The sequence below is a fragment of the Pinus tabuliformis genome, chromosome 8, assembly GCF_031772625.1.
Source record: "Pinus tabuliformis cultivar Carrire ecotype Pingquan chromosome 8, CPIR1, whole genome shotgun sequence".
In the NCBI taxonomy this organism is placed as follows: Eukaryota; Viridiplantae; Streptophyta; class Pinopsida; order Pinales; family Pinaceae; genus Pinus; species Pinus tabuliformis.
Genome location: NC_142294.1, coordinates 1,855,263,326 through 1,855,283,647, shown reverse-complemented (window position 1 = coordinate 1,855,283,647; position 20,322 = coordinate 1,855,263,326). Strand labels below are relative to the sequence as shown.

The window sequence follows — 20,322 nt, the reverse complement described above, 5'->3', positions numbered from 1 at the left end:
CCTAGAAGTAGGTAAATGCTTGAAATCGTGTTAGGGCATCAAATTTTAGCCTCCTTAAGAACAAGATTGGCCTATCTTTGACATCCTTGACTCCATACACCTAAGGGACAAGGCACTAATCCAAGTCATTAGTGATCAATCACACTTTTAATCCATATTTCTCCTCTTAAAGGTTTGGTACTTTCAAGCCTAGAGGAGCAACTAGGGCTTGGAGAGAAATTCTAGGAAGAAGGGTTTTTGGTGATTTGAGAGCCTAAACATCAGGTTGACTTGGTTTGCCACAAAACCTATCAATTTAGTGGGCATCCACTCAGGTTCATCCATAAATTCTTTTGCCCTAAGTGTTTTTCCCTAAGAAGGAAACCGTAGTCTTCCTTCTCTCAACTTAAGGACTTATTTGAAGGTTTCATGAGCCTTGGCTTAGCTGATTTCATTATAAAGAAACCATTTCCCTTTTGTATTGACCTTTAGAACTCCCATTATCGTCAAACACATCAAACCCTAGGCCTTGTACCTCCAGTTTCTAGGTCTTTTCATTGAGAGCGAATTGCTTCCTTAGAGAAGCCTTTGAACTTATATTGTGTCTCTCTCTTGAATGAGCCCTAGTGAGATCATCTTGTACCTTTATTTATAGCCTATTTATCGTAGAATTGATCTCTATCTCTCTTACCGAGACTCCTCCCATCAATGAAAATCTATAAAGATCAGGAGGTATTGACTAAGGTGACATTGGGCCTCTACCCCATTCTTGTCCCATTGTCTAGTTCATACCTTGTAGGGCTTCCCTCTCCAAGGCATGTTAGATTTTGAGGCAACAGGAGCTCAATGTTGCACTTGCTTTGATCCACAGCTAGCTTGCTTGACCTTCTTAATGTTTGATCCATTGAATAGTAGGCCAACAACTTACATGAGAGGACTCCACGTGCGCTTGAAGAGGTCTCAGACCACCCTTGAAAAGAATGTTGACCCCACGACTTACTTGAAATGTGCCATGGCTAGCTTGCAAGTAGGTGATTTTGCTTGGAGTTGGCATGAAATATTATTTGATGGCCAAAATAACCCCAACGTCCACTCTCTTGGTCCAACGTCTTGATTATTTGACCCAAGTGTAGGTTGGCTTGACCTTTAACTAGCCAACAGTTTGGTTTGGAAGTGGAGTGTTTTACTTTAGGAGGGTAATGTTTGGCTTGTAGATGTCAATGTGCCACTTGACTAGCCCAATGCTTCACATTTGACCAATATTTAACTTGATGCATTACCACTTGGCCACCCTTTGCTCACATGTGCTAGTTGGAAATTATCGTTTTTGTTTGCATGGTAACACCCTAGTTGATTGATAGATTCTGGCATCTGGGTTTTGTACAAAGCATGACTCATTTCAACATCGACATAAAGTTTGTTTGTGCATGTCAAGGAACGACCACGTTCACCCCCACGTGACTAAGAAAGAGAAAGTAAGGCCACCTTAGAGGAGTGATGTTGCGTGATGCTTTCTTCATTTGCCAAAATATCCACGTGGCATGTCAAGTATACATTGTGTTGAACATTTTAAGCCCTTGTATTTTGCAACCAAAACCGTATGCACTAGGATAAGTGCAATGCCTCATAAAACATGGAATGTTGTGAATTATGAAACTACCATGTGGAGAATCGAATTATACTGTACCATGGCCAAAAAATGCATACAGATTTTATAATTTGTGACCATGTGGAAAGGGCACAAATGTGCTCAAGATAGGGATTGGACAAGCCTTACATAGTGCAGTGACCCCTAAAATCCAACGGCTCCCCTAAATCATGTCCTAATAGATCTAATTTAAGGCCTCCAATCCTATCCAAGAAGAAAGGAACCGAGAATGGAGGCTAAAGGAACTAGGCATGGACGACCCACATAGGCATAAGACACCATATACATAATCATCACATGGCCTACAAGGCTTTTGACTTGCATCTCTTTGGTCTTACAATGGCATTGTCATGAAAAAACATAGGGTACCTTCCAAAAGGTAACAAAGCCAAAGAAATCTAGCTAAAATACAACTCAGGTAATGAGGCTAGGGAAGGGCGAACCTGTTCAACCCCTAATACATAACAATGACAGCTTGGGTGAGTTATAACACAAGACGATGGGGCACCTACATCACAAGATATTGCCTAGTTTGAGGTTACAAGTCTTCGAGAGAGAAAGCATTAAGCAACAAGGAGTATGCTAAGGGTGCATACTTGGCAAGCATGTCAATGTTGCCTTCCCAAGCAAAGAGCATAGGTCTAAGGAGATTCTAGACCTACTACATTCAAATGTTTGTGGATTGATGTCAATAGCATCAATTTAGGAAGTGTGTATTGTGTTTCCTTTATTGATGACTTCCTCGCAAGATTTGCATATACTTCTTAAAGATCAAGGATGAGGTCTTTAGTAAGTTTCAGGAGTTCAAAATTCTAGTTGAACACCATATGGAGAAGAAAATCAAAGAATTGATATCAAAGAATAGAAGTGAGTATACCTCCAAGAATTTTGAGGGTTTCTGCAAGGTGGTAAGGATCAAGAGGGAGCTAACCATTCCATACAACCCACAGTAGAATGGGGTGTAGAATCAATCCATCATAGGGGCTGCTAAGGCCATGATTCATGACCGGGACTTGTTGATGTTTCTTTAGGCAGGGGCATTCATTAGATCATTTTGTAGCTTAAAGATCAACTTATATGGAGTCTTTGTACTTGTCTTTATGCAAGGGACGAAGGAGCTAGGGTTTGTGAGTGGCAGAACCTAGAGGAGACAAGTGTTAGGGTTGAAGTCCTTGTGTGAAAAGGACCTAAGGTTTGCGGCCAAGAAACCCTAGAAGAGACTCGGAGCGCTTTTCTTGGAGATCTTGTGTGAGTCAAGCTTGGAAAAGACCAAGGATAGACTTGTAAGAATTGATGTTAGCTTGTTGTGGAGCCTTTAAAGTGGCTTGATGCTTTGCTAAGCCATGATTGCTAGTTAGGGTTTTCCATTGATAGTAGATGCCCTAGCTAGGATTTTGATGCATTAGAGAGTCCAAACTTGTGATAAGCTTGAATGGCTATCTTGTGTCAGCTTGTAAAAAGATCAAGGATGAACTTGTAAGTATTGATGTTAGCTTGTTGTTGAGCATTTAAAGTGGCTTGATGCTTGGCTAAGCCATGATTTGTAGTTAAGGTTTGCTATTGATAGTAGATACCTTGGCTAGGGTTTGGATGCATTAGAGAGTCCTAGCTTGTGATAAGCCTGAAGGACTATGTTGTGCCAGCTTGTGATAAGCTGTTGGTATGTACTTGTAACTTCATTCTTATGCATATATGAAGTGTATTTTGTTGTCCAAACTTTGTGTACTTATAGATCTGATTTTCAGCTTATGTTCTCATGGTAATCGACTAATTTCTAGTGCTAATAATTTATGTTGATTTAACATAAACAGAAAGCAGATTTTGTTGAGTGATTTGACAAGTAAATAGAGCTAAGAGGGAAGATTTGTGGCTGCCACAAATTTGTTGTTTATAAATTATTTTCAGATCTGTTATATGTTTGGGATTGTGCCCTTGGAGCTAGAAATATGGTTCCCTCAAAGTACTAATGTTCAATGTTTATTTTCTTGGGCTTCCTTATGTATTTGATTGGACATAAATGAAATGTGTACTACTGTAATTTATATTCCATAGCCATCCCCAAGGCTGAAAGTTCATGAGAAATAAATCAGGGGAACCTCATGTTGAGATGAAATTTTTAAATTTGCATTAAGCATAGTTTTAAAATATTTCCACAATGGTAAGGTCCTGAAGGCCTTATGCTATCTCAATAGGGTTACCACTTACCTACCTGAGCTAGGGAAAGGGTGCGCCTTCTCTCGTAGAATAATTCATCGGGGTTTCCATATTGTTTGTTACCAATGATCCTACCATAAGTTCACCTACAATAACCTTGTTACTATCAACTTCTAACACCATTTTCAGCAATAATGTGAACCAAAGACTTCACCAAATCACTCAATTGGTAGGAGCAATGATCATTGTGTACAAGGCGCAAGGGCGTGGTCAACTAACGCTATTAAATCATGCTTACTAGGTATTTCTCATCGAAGATCAATAATTCCAATGATCTATCTCCATCATGATCTAAGTCACGACATGGAGAAAAGGGGTATAAGATACAAAATTGGCGACTAGGGCCAAACTCCATGTGGGTCATCTCATTTATGGCAGCTGATATTTTTCTTGGATCCCTCTCATCGAGAGGTGTCGGATTGATCTAAAGATCATCCGATTCCAATAAGTATTCATGGAGTTATGAATTTATTTGTGTTATAAGACAATTCGTCAAGGTCGGCCAACAACCAAATAAACCCCACATGTGCTCAATGTTTTAGTATAAAAGGAAACGACTTGAGAGTCATTTCACACACAACTTCTCTCTTGATTTCTCTCCACTTGTCTTGGGTTTTAGTGTGAGAGAAATCTAGGAGGAAGTAGCCCTAATGCAGTCCTAAGGAGGATGCCCTAACGCAATCCTAAGGAGGATGATCTAGCTCTCAACGGAATTATGGAGGAGAGATCTAAATGCTGTCCTAAAGGGATCATGACACCTAGCCGCAGTCAAGGAAGTCCATCTACGTTGTTTTCTAAGGAAGACCCACACACACAATCCCTAACCGCAGTCAAGGAGGGTTAGGTGCCCTAGATAATGAGTGATGACTCAACCATCCCATATGCTGTCCTAACCAGGTTGTCTAAAGCCTATCGCAATCAGATTAAGAATGCTGAGGAAATTCTGGACAACGTGATATTAAGGAGGTCGAGCAATGGATGTATTTGAGGACTATTCTCTTGTGTAATAGGCCGAGTAAAGGAATGACTAGGCCACAACCAAGGCAACATTCCAGTGAGGGCTTGAAGGATTGTCTCAAGGCCATTTCAGGTAACCGAATTATTGGAAGGAGGGTCATGAAGCTTTGCTAGAGGGCCAAGGCTAGAAGAGACTGTTTAGAGGTGGGCAAACCCTTAACCAGGTTGTTGCAAATCTATGGAAGCTTGCTGTGAGAGCAGGTCGTGGACCTTGTAAGGACTAGAACCACCCAGGATTATTGTGAAGGGTCACATCCCCACAAGGAAGGGCAGCCACATCACCTTGGAGCAAATCTGGGCAGAAAAGAAGGTTGGCAAAGGGACTGTGATATGCCCTAACCAAGCCTAGTTTGCAACAAACTAATCAGACCTCAAAACAGTGAGTTAAGATATGTTGTCTATGACACTTCTTGTAGGTGTTGGATCCTAGATGAGGATCAGTTTGGACCAGATTGTTGGGCAGTCAATGGAGGTCAAATTGGTGGTTGTTCATAATGGTATGATACATGGGACAACAGCAACAGCAAGGGTGCCTGTTGGAGCAAGGTAAATGGGATAGCTAGGTAATAGAGCTTGGTGTAGCAAGCTATCTTAGGAGCAGTTGTCACTAACAGTGGGACAGCAATGCTAGTAGCCATGACAGCATGATAGCAGCAATGTTACAATGATGGCTTGGTTCAACAGTGCTAAACATTAGAGCAGCATGTGTGACAGCAAGGTACAGCAGTGCTAAACATTGGGATAAGCAGTGTGACAACATGGTGCAGCAATGGCACATGAGACAGCAAGCACATGATGCAGTACAGTGATGGGTATAGTCATGATTAGTGAAGCATGATGAGATGCAGCATAGTGATGATGGGTGCAGCACAACGATAGGTGAAGGAGTCACCTTGGAGAATCAGTTGAAGCAACATGTCTTCCACTAATATCCTGTACCATCTTCTTAGAGATGATCTATGCTCTTATCTAGATAAGTCAAAGTGTTGACTTCAGTGGTAAATGTACAATCTCTCTCTCTCTCTCTCTCTCTCTCTCTCTCTCTCTTTGCTGAACTATTGAAGAACGTATAAGAAGAATTGATCAAAGGTTTCCCCACATTGGGGTTTATCCCTGGTTAGCACCACATCTTGTGTCCTCTTGTCTTGGCTTGTCTTCTGCGATTTATGTTTATGTTCTATCTGCAGTTTACTTTAATGTTGATGTGATTGCTAATCTGGAAAAGATACTGAGCTAACTGTGAAAATTGAAATAAATTGCTCTAAGCATAGAACATACCTAAAATTAACATGGTATCAGAACTGAGGTGAAGACAAAGCCTAAGCAAGAGTGAAAGAGCAATCACCGAAGACAGTTGGGAAAGGACAAAAGGATCAATGGATTCCTCATCCCTCTTCAAATTCACCAAGGGTGAAGTTGAGCCAGAGAATATTATCAGAATGGCGCAGCGGAAGTTTCTGATGGCCTTCAGATCACTTCAATGGGAAGTCTGGATCTAAGGGTGGAAGGAAAGGCAGATGCCTTGGTTATAATAAGTCCGGCCATTATGCAAAGGAGTGTCTGAATGGTAGGGACACATCACTTGATGATGATAACAATCATTCCAGGGACATCTTCAATGATCAGAGGAATGACTGGTAATACAGGTCATCAAGGGAACGGCCCACTCTTCAAAGAAAGCAAGGAACCCCAGGTATGAAGAATCAAGTGTTGTTTCTAATGAGATAAAGAAGTGTTATCTTATATTGGCCCTCTCCTTCAAACTCTTTGGAAATCTGGCTTATTGATTGTAGTGCTTCAAGGCACTTCATCGGATAAGAGGGTGCTCTCTCTAATTTAGTAGAGATGGAAAACAATCATGGGATTATACTTGGAGCCGATGCCACCTATCCCGGAAAGGGTGTAGGGAATGTTACCCCTCAATTGAATGAGAGTAACTCGATTCATTTACAAGAATCTGTTTTGTGTAACTGATCGCAAGAAGAACCTGGTGACCATGCATTCATCGATGGAAAGGTACATATTTGAAAATGCAATTTTTCAAAGATGCTTTTGAGTTCAGGGTTGTATCAAGTTGCAGGAAGTCCATTGGGGACCATGTCAGTTGTCACATCTCATCTATAGCACCAGAGGTCTACTTATTATGGGACCCTACCCGATGTGAGTCAAATGGTGACAAGGATGCCTGAATTCAAGAAGAGCATGAAGGTACATGTCTGAGATGTACCGAAGGAAAATCTTACAAGGGGACCATTCCCCTCATGTAGCAGGTCCACACGTTTGGAACAACCCGAGGGGTTTGAGATTCATGATCAGGAATCTCATGTGTGCAGGTGAAAGAAAGCCCTCTATGGCTTGAAGCAAAACACCCCAGGCTTAGTATGAGAGGATTGATAGTTGTCTAATGAAGCTGAGGTTCACTAGGAGTGAAGCCGATCCAAACCATTGCTTGAAGGTTGTGGATGATAGACCTCTCATAACGACCTCTTTCTGACAAATGCAAACCCTCTCATTTGCAAAAGTAAGAGGGAGTTGGATTCCGGATTGAGAATGGTGAACTGCAAGCCTGTGACTACCTTGATGGAGCTTTAACTTTCAGAAGTTATGTGGTAGTGATGCTGGACCAGATTTGGGAAATGCCTTTGAGTTTCATAAACTCATTCGCGTTGATGTTCTTGGTGAACTTCTGTTCGAACATATGATTTGCAGTTAGTATGATGAGCTCATATATGGTTGAGCCTCACTGGATTGGTGCCAAGAATCTTTTGAGATATCTTTAGGGCACAATCTCTCATGGATTGAGATACACTGCCGAAAATGTGAAGCTGCATGATTATTCGAATGTTGACTGGGCAGGCAGTGTGGAGGATCGCAAGAGCACTTTTGAGTGCTGGTTCTCTTTGGGTTCTGTTTGATATCCTAGATGAGCAGGAAGCAAAAGTCGGTTGCTATAAGCACCGCTGAGACCGAATACATAGCTACGAGTATGATCTCGTGTGAAGCTACCTGGTTGTGGAAGCTCTTCAGCGAGCTGTTTGTACACATGATGGATACCACCGGGATCCTCTATGTCAACCAGGGGGGATTCGATTGTTGAGGAATCCCATATTCTATGATTGCTCCAGCATATAGACATCAGATACTACCTTATCTGGGATATGGTACGTCAATGAGCGAGGAGGCTCTATCGCATTGAGACTGATGTACAGGTCGTAGACATTCTGTCAAAGCCCTAGGGAAAGGTCAAATTTGTGACTTTCCCAAATGACTTGGAGTCGTTGAGAGACCTTCTTATAAGGGTCTTGCATGATGCATGCATTGAGCTCTGGGAGCTCCGGGGGGCTTGGGGTACTGCTTGGAGCAACAAGCGACCATAGGGCGATTCACCCTCCCCTAATGGTGCGCTGTGTACGGGGTGAATGGCTTAGCCTTCCCCTGTGATACCCCGAGGCGACTTAGAGACAGGATGAATGGTTCTCCTATCGAGGCATCCTACCCATGCAATCTAGGACTCAAGGGAAGTACCTCTCATCTGGCCAATGAGCAAGGAAATGGGGTTAGGGACCATAGTAGTATTATCGATGGGCACATCGTTGTATCTACCGTACTCCCTATGCTAGTATGACCTCCATTGATCTGGGATCAATGAAACTGATCTGGGATCAGTATGAGTGGTTTGAGACACTCTCTTGTGATATTGATCTGGGATCAATAGAACTGACTTCGGGTCAGTAGAGAATGGTATGAGACATTCTCGATCAATTCTTCTTCTTCATGGTTCAACAAAGCAGAACAGAGCAGTGCAAGGCACTGATGACAGAGATAGTACAGTCAGACATATGGATCAACAAATGGAGTTCTCCCTAGTTGAGAGGGAGTGTTAAAATTGGCAACTAGGGCCAAACTCCATGTGGGTCATCTCATTTATGGTAGCTGATATTTTTCTTGGATCCCTCTCATCGAGAGGTGTAGGATTGATCTAAAGATCATCCGATTCCAATAAGTATTCATGGAATTATGAATTTCCTTGTGTTATAAGACAATTCGTCAAGGTCGGCCAGCGACCAAATAAACCCCACATGTGCTCAACGTTTTAGTATAAAAGGAGATGACTTGAAATTCATTTCACACACAACTTCTCTCTTGATTTCTCTCCACTTGTCTTGGGTTTTAGTGTGAGAGAAATCTAAGAGGAAGTAGCCCTAACGCAGTCCTAAGGAGGATGCCCTAACACAGTCCTAAGGAGGATGGTCTAGCTCTCAACGCAGTTATGGAGGAGAGATCTAAATGTTGTCCTAAAGGGATAATGACACCTAGCCGCAATCAAGGAAGTCTATCTACGTTGTTGTCTAAGGAAGACCCACACACACAATCCCTAACCGCAGTCAAGGAGGGTTAGGTGCCCTAGATAATGAGTGATGACTCAGCCATCCCATATGTTGTCCTAACCAGGCTGTCTAAAGCCTACCACAATCAGATTAAGAACGCCGAGGAGATTTTGGACAACGTGATATTAAGGAGGTCGAGCAATGGATGTATTTGAGGATTGTTCTCTCGTGTAACAGGTCGAGTAAAGGGATGACTAGGCCGCAACTAAGGCAGCATTCCAGCGAGGGTTTGAAGGACTGTCTCAAGGCCATTTCAGGTAACCGAATTATTGGAAGGAGGGTCATGAAGCTTTGCTAGAGGGCCGAGGCTAGAAGAGACTATTTAGAGGTGGGCAAACCCTTATATAAGTCGCTACAAATCTACGGAAGCTTGTTGTGAGAGCAGACCGTGGACCTTGTAAGGACTAGAACCGCCCAGGATTATTGTGAAGGGTCACATCCCCACAAGGAAGGGCAGCCGCATCACCTTGGAGCAAATCTGGACAGAAAAGAAGGTTGGCAAAGGGATTGTGATATGCCCTAACCAGGCCTAGTTTGCAGCAAACTAATCAAACCTCAACACAATGAGTTAAGGTATCTTGTCTATGACACTTCTTGTAGGTGTTGGATCCTAGATGAGGATCAGTTTGGACCAGATTGTTGGGCAGTTAGTGGAGGTCAAATTGGTGGTTGTTCATAATGGTATGATACATGGGACAGCAGGAATAGCAAGGGTGCCTGTTGGAGCAAGGTAAGTGGGATAACTAGGTAATAGAGATTGGTGCAACAAGCTATCTTAGGAGCAGTTGTCACTAACAGTGGGGCAGCAATGCTAGTAGCCATGACAGCATGATAGCAGCGATGTTATAATGATGACTTGGTTCAGCGGTGCTAAACATTGGAACAGCATGTGTGACAGCAAGCTACAGCATTGCTAAACATTGAGATAAGCAGTGTGACAGCATGGTGCAACAATGGCACATGAGACAACAAGCACATGATGCAGTACAGTGATGGGTACAGTCATGATTAGTGAAGCATGATGAGATGCAGCATAGTGATGATGGGTGCAGCACGGTGAGGTGCAGCATGATGACGAGGTGCAGCACAACGATAGATGAAGAAGTCACCTTCGAGAATCAGTTGAAGCAGCATGTCTTTAACTGATCTCCTGTATCATCTTCTTAGAGATAATTTATGCTCTTATCTAGATAAGTCAAAGTGTTGACTTCAGTTGTAAATGTACAATCTCTTTCTCTCTCTCTGCTGAACTATTGAAGAACATATAAGAAGAATTGATCAACGGTTTCCCCCCATTGTGGTTTATCCCTGGCTAGCGCCACATCTTGTGTCCTCTTGTCTTGGCTTGTCTTCTGCGATTTATGTTTATGTTCTATCTACAATTTACTTTAATGTTGATGTGATTGCTAATCTGGAAAAGGTATTGAGCTAACTGTGAAAATTGAAATAAATTACTCTAAGCATAAAACATACCTAAAATTAACATGTTTGTTACCAATGATCTACCATAAGTTCACCTACAACAACCTTGTTACGATCAACTTCTAACACCATTTTCAGCAATAATGTGAACCAAAGACTTCACCAAATCACTCAATTGGTAGGAGCAATGATCATTGTGTACAAGGGGCAAGGACGTGGTCAACTAACGCTGATAAATCATGCTTACTAGGTATTCTCATCGCAGATCAATAATTCCAATGATCTATCTCCATCATGATCTAAGTCATGACATGGAGAAAAGGGGTATAAGATATATATATCTGATAAGGAGAAGAGTACAGAAACACCCCGAAATAGGATCCATATAATACGTAAACACTATAATAGAATTTAAAATAATTATAGCAGTGAAATGTAGACATAGAAACGTAATGTTTTTAAAAATCTAGAAAAAAATGCTAAATCAAATTATCAATAGTTGAATCATTTACTGACTCAAACACAGTTTTATTACACAATTGAAACCTTAAAAATTTTGTTTTAGGCTTTAGCCCATTGTTTTAGTGCCCCACGTATCGGACAAGCTAGTTCTGCACTTCTGACACACATGGGATACATGTTTTGCAAAAGACGAACGCACATGGGATATATATTTTGCAAAAGACGTGAAGATCTGATATACTCTTGGTGGTATGGTGGCAGCCAGAAGGTTTGATCCTGGCCTAGCCCAAATCATCCTAACAAGCTATTTATCCACCCTGGTTTAAAAAAAAAAAAAAAAAAAACATGTATCCCATGCATGTGTTAGACTATGGGGGTCTAGGACGTATCCCATTGCTTGGATCAGGATGCAATTTTGAAAAGAATTTCACGAGCCTTGAAGCACGCTGAAGAATTCGTTTGAGTGCACAAGTGTTCAGCGCAGAACATCTTAGGCTATCACAGATCTGTTATTGCCTCAAACTGTCATGGCCTAGACTCTAAGAAGCTGGCAGAGATGGGGATCATCCAATAAGTATGCATGAGAGAGAACTCAGGATGAACTACCAATGGATATGGGTTCTTTACCAAAATAAGGGCAAGGCATTGCGCAAGGTATCAGTGAAATATCAGATCTGGACATTTGGCAAGGTACCAACATCATTGATAGAAATTCAAGCCATGGAGATACATGTGGACTTGTAGCAATGCACAGGTTCCCACAGGGCAGGGGGTGGACGGAAGACCATATAGCTCAGATGTGGGATCTTAACCAAAATGCGAGACCAAGTACCCACATCACTGGTAGAAATTCAACCCGGGGTGTGTGTGGATTTGTGAGATTTTCAAGTAGATTTTACTGTGGATGATTTATCATTTTCAAGAACATTTTACTATTTTAGATTTATCATGCAAAGCGGCAGATCATTGCCTCTTCTGAACTGTGCAATTAAATAGTCGCTACGAAGAAGAAAGCAATTGACATGGTTCACACATTTTGTAAAACACGTCGTTCTGCGACAAACACCATATACGAAGAAGAAAACAATTGACATGGTTCACACATTTTGTCAAACACATCGCTCTGCAACAAGAGCACAACACCATACTGAAAAAGGTAGAGCAGCCCACTACAAATTTTCAAGCCCTTCATACAGCAAGGACATGACGTTAATCGCATATAACCAACTCTGAAGAGTCAGATGATGCACAGGAATAGTTAAACTCCAATTATTTAACAATGCTGAGATTCAGCAACCGCAAACCCATACTTTGGCATTCCCGTTGCAGGGTAAACATACGTACTTGGCTGCTAACCGTTGGCCTTTGTGACCTGCTAAGCTTCAATCGCAATTCCAAAGTGCTTGGAAATCGTAATCACAACAGGCACAACATTGACGCTATCGCATATCAAAATAAATACAGGAATTATAAAGAAAAAACGTTGTAATTCAATTATTTTTCAACTAAAATAAACGCCAAAACTCCAAGTTTATGGTTTTTTAAGAGATAGCTAGGGGGTTGTGATTTAGTAGTGAACATTACACGTGTGAAAGATCAGTGGGGGAGGGCGGGAGTTAATTGTGAGAGCCTTCAGCGAATGTTTTTTATTAATTAGACTAAAAGGTGCTTTTATTAATTACACCAAAAGGTGTTTTCTATGTGGGTTTGGGGTGAGTAGACACTTTCCCTTTAGCGAATCACACTGTTCCAATTTTGTTCTTCTTCAACCAATTAAAAACTCCAACCTGTGCTATGTCATTTGTCCATTTGTGTTATGTTGTTTGTCCACATGCTTGCTCGTTATTTTTGACACCTCATTGTAGTGAAGGGTTATATCACATTGTAGTACAGGGTTATATCTGGAACCTAGGGCTGGAGAATGACATTCATCACAAGGTTATATCGACAGCTCGTTATTCTTGACACTTCATTGTAGTGCAGGGTTATATCTCGAACTTGTGAGTGGGTTGGAGAATGGCATTCGGAACACAGGGATACTTGCAATGTTACATGTTCAGCTTGTTGAGCTCGACAAAAACTGTTTGCTATCTCCCAACACAGATCCACTGAGTATCTCTCATGACATAATGACAGATTAGCTCATTCATTCATTCAGTGTATTTGCATTCAATATTCCTCTCGGCGGTTGTTCTCGCATTGAATAGCCATGGCCATTGTATCCCTATGCCCATGGAATAGTTATCGAACCAATATGTAAAATGACATATAGAAATGGTCATCCTTAAGTCGATTGCAGATTTCCCGAATATTTGGGAATCCGACAAATATAGGCGCGGTCAAAAAATTGACTGCGCCCATGTTTGTCGGATTTCCAAATATTAGGGGAATTTACAATCGACTTAAGCTCACCGGATAGAAATGCCATTAAGCAACTTATCAAATCTCAATCAACCATTGTTCTATGAGTCTGCTTATGTGTCTGCTTAGCATGCATGATGAAATTAATCTGCTTATGTGTCTGCTTAGCATGCATGATGAAATTAATCACCTCAAAAGAAGATATAGTTATTATTCAACCACCAAAGGAGATTGAACACAATGTGTCAACCAATGAACTGGGAATCAAATAGTAAAATATCAGTGCCATGTTTGGTTTCTGAGTTGATAGCAAGCTAGTAACATAAACAATCAACAATCATTGTTTCGATTATTTCTATCTCCTCTGTGTTTTGCCCTGTGCAAAAAAAAAATCCCAACCTCGGTCTTGGAACAAGTGGAAACCTGAGTTGCATTAACTGTTGGATTGGATTAGCATGCCCTACATTCAATTTCCCCATTTACTTGTCCCTATATTGGGTTTGTTGCATTGGGTGGAGTTTGAGGTGGTTGGCCCAGCTTCCAACACCAATATATGGTACAGAGAGGTTTGTTCTTTCACCAAACATATATATTCCAAAACATCTAGCCAGCGAGCAGTGCGTTCTTTCAACTAGCAGGGACATTCCATAATATCCAACCAGACGCTTCAGCGGTTTGCCTTCCAAACTCGGGATACAACTGGTGGGATCGCCATTGGGCATATGCTCATATTGTATATTTGTTCAATTTAGCGATTCATTTAGTTTGTAATCCACTATCAAAAATCTTGCTTACTGAAATTATGTTGTTGCTACCAGTTTTTTCTCGGTATTTTTCCGAAGGAATTCAAAAAGCCCTTCCACCTGTGTCCTGTAACTTTCGGCATGGGTTGTTTCAGCGAAATGCCCTCGTAACTACCGTTCTTTTCTTAGTATTCTTCTGGAGGAATTCAAAAGCACTTGCACCTGTGTCCTGTAACTTTCGGCATAGGTTGTTTCAGCAAAATGCCCTCGTATCTCACTACCTGCATGTATATAGTTGATCGTCCTCCGGTCTCGGCATGCATGTGCTTCGTTGCACTTGGAACCTCTACGAGACGCCATATTTGTCAATTTAGATGTTGTGTGCCATGAAATGTATAGGGTTTTATTTTTTCCCCGCCTCTCAATATGCAAACAGTTGCCCACCTTTTTCCATATTACTCACTGGTTCTAGTGCTAACTGTCTATGGTAAGCTAGATGTTTGCTTTCCAGCAGAAAATTATAAACCATGCCAGTTAAGGGAAATATGAACTTCTCGTAGACATGATTGTGTTTATTGTCACATTCAAATGCTTTGCACTAGATGCAGACGTCGTGATCAATGGTGAATCAATCTTTATCTGAGAAGAAGATGGCAGCTCCACCTTCCCTTTCTCTGCATCCTCGCAAAACCTTTGAATACAGATATCAATGCATACTCTAACTTAAAGTAGTAGGAGAACTGAGTCCAAAAACCTGAATTCTCTAAGAAATCCATATCTTCTAAGGAATCGATAGTGCAAAGCACACTAGACTTCTCAAATGTCAATCCTTTGGACAGTCACAGTCACGCTCATAGTATTACTGCACATATTCAAATTTAGGTTTACTCTTTTTCCTTTTAGGAGGTACGTGACAAATTCAAATTCAAAGTTCACCCTCTTTAATGGAGTACACGGTTTCTTTAAAGGAGGTCACAGTCATAGTCTTAGTGCATAGGTTCAAATTCAGGTTCACTCTTTCTTTGGCTCACAGTCACAGTCTCTTTCCTTTTAGGCAGCTAGGATCTCAGGTTTTAGTCTCGTGGACTGCTCTTCGATGACTTCTTCCTGCTGAGGTCATCTCTTTGTGTATGGTTTGTTTGCTTAAACTTGAATTTGCTACCCTTTTACTCCTACATTCTAGAAATTTGAAATGCATATGTTGTCTGTTGCCTTTGGCTTTTTGGAACTTCATTTTTTTCGAGGTGTTTGTTGTCTTACAACTCCGCCTTCTAGTGGTTTGAGTTGTTGGTGTCTTGTGTTCTGGTCATACAGTTGCTGCCCAGTGGTTTCAACCATTTTTTTTGGGGAAATTTGGGTCTGTGGCTTTAGTTGTTTTGGAAATTTGATTTTTGTCTCCTGTATCGCCAAATCTATTCCTCTTGGTCCATCTACTCGAACTTCATTCCAACTGATACATTCAAAAATGGTCTGAAAGTATTTTTTCAATGCTTGATCTTCATGATTTTCAGGACTTGTGACAGTAGCTAGGAACTTACCCCTTTCTGACCCATATAGTCTACAATGTAGCCACTCACAATTGCACCAACAGTAGGACCTATAGTCAATAAGGAGCCAAAGGTGGAGTATTGCATTAAAAGGTTAAAAGATGATATTATTGAACCTCATAAAGTTGATTACAAGCTAAGCAACAAATACTAGGGCATAGTCTAAACATATTGGAAGTTAGTGTACTACAGATCCACGTGGCTTTGTCACCCAGTGAATCCACATTTTCCATTGCCTTATCACCCAATGGAGGATTACGATCTGAAATAGTTAAGTTCTTCAATTTGAGTCTATATGCATCTGCATTTTCTTGTGTCGTATCAAATGAGCTCATTTTTGAAAAATTATATCCTCGTAAAATGATTCTACCCTTTGTCTTAGGCCTTTCTTGAAGCTTAGTCATTATTACAACATCTCTTTTGACATCTTCAATGGCCTCTGGTGTTTGTGCTCCAACATTTTCAACATAATATCTCTCTTTCCATCCCGGTTCTCCTAATTTAACCTTGTCAACCTGTGGTTGATAGGAATATGAATTTTTTACACTTTTTCATTTCAAAGTCTTGATTTATCTTATGCCTTATCACTTAGTGAATCCACATTTTCTATTGCCTTATCACCTAGCGAAGGATTAGGAACTGAAATATTTAAGTTCTTCAATTTGAGTCTATATGCATCTGCATTTTCCTGTGCTTGTATCAAATGAGTTCGCTTTTGAAAAATTATATCCTCGTAAAATGCTACAAACTGAATAAAATGCTCAACCCTCGACAAATTTACCTCACCCACAACTGTCATATAACCACCCATTGCGCCAAACTCTTTTTTGTATACAACCATCAGTAAGTTGATTGCACCCTCACGAATGTCCAATGTAGGCATGGGCGGAAGGAAATCATTCCCCACAACCAAAAAACACATAAAGAAAAAATCATCTGCAAGTCATTCAAAGTCCACCTCAAATGGAGGGTTTGGTATCTTCATGCCATACTCAGGTACTCTTGCAAGGTCTAGATGTTGAGAATGTATGTGCTTATTTATTTATTCAATAGTTAACACCCAAGACTTCTATTTTGTGGAGGTAGGGCCAACTCAACAGAAGAATAGTGCTTATATTTTCATTGTCTTTTGTATTTTTGTTCACAGGATTCATTTGTGGCTATGATTATCTATTCTGTTAAAATATGTGTCAGTCTAAACTTGCATTGTTCAAGTGTGATTCGATTTCATTATGCAAGTTTAATTAAGTTGAATTCTGTGAAGTGTGGTTGTACTTGTTTCTGTAAGTTTAGTGGATTGTACAAAATTGATTTCAATTCCAACCAGTGTGAAATTACTTACCAATGCATATTCTTTTCTTAATTAACAGCCCAATTTATCTTCATAGATTCGTTATACAAACTTGTGGTCTTCACATACACTGCATGGTATCTTGTAAGCAGTGTTACTTGGGAGCAGGCGCGGGAGCGGGGAGCGGGAGCGACCATTTTCAGAAGCTCCCGGTTTGGGAGCGAATCCCGGAGCGATTTTTTAAAAATATATATATTTTTTATATTTTTTAATTTTTGATACATATATGTCAACAAAAACATGTAGAATGATGAAATAGACATAAAAAACATAAAAAAACATAAATTGATCATTGAACCATATCACATCAATCATCTAGAAATTATAATCGTCATCAACCTTAGTAAAATAATAAATTAAAATAACATTCAATTCAATAACATTTATCATCATTGATCACCAAAGTAACAAGTTGTACTTGTAAGCCAAGTTTAACCATTACAAGAAGTAATATCGAAGATATTTCTAAGTCCTAACTTCTAACTGTTAACATGATATGAAATGTTAAAAATTTATAAAATGAAACATGAATAATGAGATGAAATGAAACAACTTTAGTCTTTCACAAAGCATCATATTCATAATTCACAATCATTACCAATGAGTTATAATTGCCAAGGCCCAACTTCAAACTTCAAATTTTCATTGTCACAGTGATATAATGTTTACAAAAAATATCATAATGTCATAATGATATGAAAGAGTCAAGAGTCAAGAGTCAAGGACTCAAAACTCAACACTGAACAGTTATGAAAACTAAAGTGACAAGTCTAATAGAAACTAAAAAAGACAAGTAAACTATAAATCTACAAGTGGCCCTTGCCACGAGAGTCTCCAGGAGTATAAGTAGGTCGTGGCGGTCTTCTAGGAGTCTCCCGCCCAGACCGACGACCAGAACTAGAGCCTCCACGCGAGGGTGTCGATGGAGGTGGCGACAGCAATGGAACAAGACTCGGGCCCCGAGAACTGCTACTGGATGGTGGAGGTGGAGGTGGCATGGCTGCTGCAGCTGCTTCAGCTTCATCCCGTACAAGCTCATCTTCTAGTTCTTCCATATGTACAATGCCATCCTCCAAATTGTCGTCCTCAGGGTGATTGTCCCAAATTTTATATGTGGGATCTTCATTAGCCCGATCACAGTAATGGCTCAACAACCTCAAATTGTAGTGCACATAAACCAAGCTTTCTGCTCGGTTTTCGTTGAGCCTGTTTCTTTTCACATTATGTATATAACTGTAGGTGCTCCAACACCTCTCTGCAGAAGAAGAATTTACAACCTGTGCAAGAACTTTCAATGCCAATTTTCGCAAAAGTCCGTCGCCGCCATATGTTTCCCACCATGTGAGAGAATCAAATTTATCTTTGTCGTCCATTGCATGGAAGTTACCATACAAACCACTGCCAGTGAAGTATCTGCCTATTTCAAGGCGCACAGCTGCACATTCCTCCCTGTCAGGCACCAAATTTTCTAATGCATCCAGATATCCTTTAGTTACCTCTCGATCTAAATGGGGTTTGGTCCTAACACCACCCCCTGCTGCAGGTTTGCCCAACCAAGAATCTGAGTAGTATTTTGGCATAAGGATATACGCCAAGCAATGTAGTGGAAGGTTAAGCCTTTTCCACCGTTCACACACACAATCGTGAATCAGATTGTACAAGTCGGGATCTCTGTTATTAACAATGTCTTTTATTTCCCCCAACATGGTATCCATTTGCTCATACACCTCGCCAATCACTGGTTTGTCTGTATCTGCAAACCGAATCATGTTATAAATTGGCTTGGTGAAATCCAATACCTGTCTCACAGTTGTCCAAAACTGCCCATCAAGAGCGGCCTCCTCCACCGTTTCAAAACCTGCAATGTCAGCTACATTTGTAGCCCTTTCCTTTAACACCTGCCAATTTGGACTTGATACCATGCTAGCTAAACCCTCTCTTACCTTCAAAAGGCGCCTGAAGGTGAGGTAATAGCTACCAAATCTAGTCCTCGCAATCTTCAGCAACTCCAATCTCGAGTGACTGCGGAAAAGGCCATGGGTATTGCTATGATTTGTAATAAATTTTATCATTTTTTTCCTCTCTTGTACAAATCACCAATCCATTGGTATTGTTCATTTTTGCTTTTGACAATATCATGCAACAGAAGGTTCAATGTGTGAACCAAACATCCAGACCAAAATATGTTCGGGTATCTATCCTCAATAATTGCTCCCGCTGCCTTACAATTAGGAGCATTATCAGTGATGACTTGGATGACATTGTATGGGCCAATACGCTCAATTGTTTCAAGCAATGCTTCTGCAATGTTGATAGCGGTCTTGAACTTGTCTGAGTAATCATGTGCAGCTAGAAAAATGGGACCACTTCGGGACACAGCAAGAACACTTATCAATGGCTTGCCTTTTACATTTGTCCATCCATCAGATACAATGGACACCCCATTGTCAGTCCAAGAACTTGTCATTTTATTCAAAGAATGTGATATTTTTGCTTTTTCATGATCAAGGCCAACTGTTCTTGCCTTGTCATACCCAGGGCTCTTGTATCCTTTAGGGGCATCATTTATGGCAGAAACCATTTCGTGCCAATAAGGTGAGCGTAGAACATTGAATGGTATCCCATTTGCATAGAGGAACCTGTAAATTTTTGAATCCACATCATTCCTACACCCCTCATCAAGGAAATCTGATATGGTTCTACGGCGTAAAGATGATGACCCTGAGCCTCCATGTCCATATCCACTGCCTTGGGAGGATGCTGAAGGAGTTCTTTGTGAGCTTTCAAAGAAACCCCTTGATCTTTTTGCTTTGTATTGGGCGTCCTCCTCTTCCTTTATGTATTTGGCTCTATCTGCTGTTGACACCGCGTCGCAAGTTCTGATTCTTATTTGTTTCTCTCCATCCCATGCCCTTTTCCCGCAAAGGTGTCTTCTCAAACGGGTGTATGAGCCTGTGTAATCAGTGTTGCAATGGGGGCAATGAAATTTAGTGGTTCCACCCCCTCTCCCTGTTTCAGGCCTCTGAACATATTTCCACAATGGAGTTTGGTCTTGTTTAGTTTTTTGACCCTCATGTTCACCCTCCTCCACATCCTCCTCACTGGGGTTTTCACCTATTTGACTTCCTCCGGCTTCTTCATCCACCTCTTCAGTTTCAGGCCCCCTCCGTTTCCTACTCTCCACCACCAT

The 20,322-nt window shown here is 40.9% G+C and overlaps 1 protein-coding gene across 1 annotated transcript in view; it reads right to left on the bottom strand.

Annotated features, from left to right (window-relative positions):
• Positions 1-12,661, bottom strand: part of LOC149243680 (uncharacterized) — a 47,820-nt gene extending 35,159 nt beyond the window's left edge. The window contains exon 1 of the mRNA XM_089367846.1: positions 12,475-12,661. The gene's annotated coding sequence lies outside the window, so the exon portion shown is untranslated. The remainder of the gene's footprint in view (positions 1-12,474) is intronic.
• Positions 12,662-20,322: the final 7,661 nt, after the last annotated feature.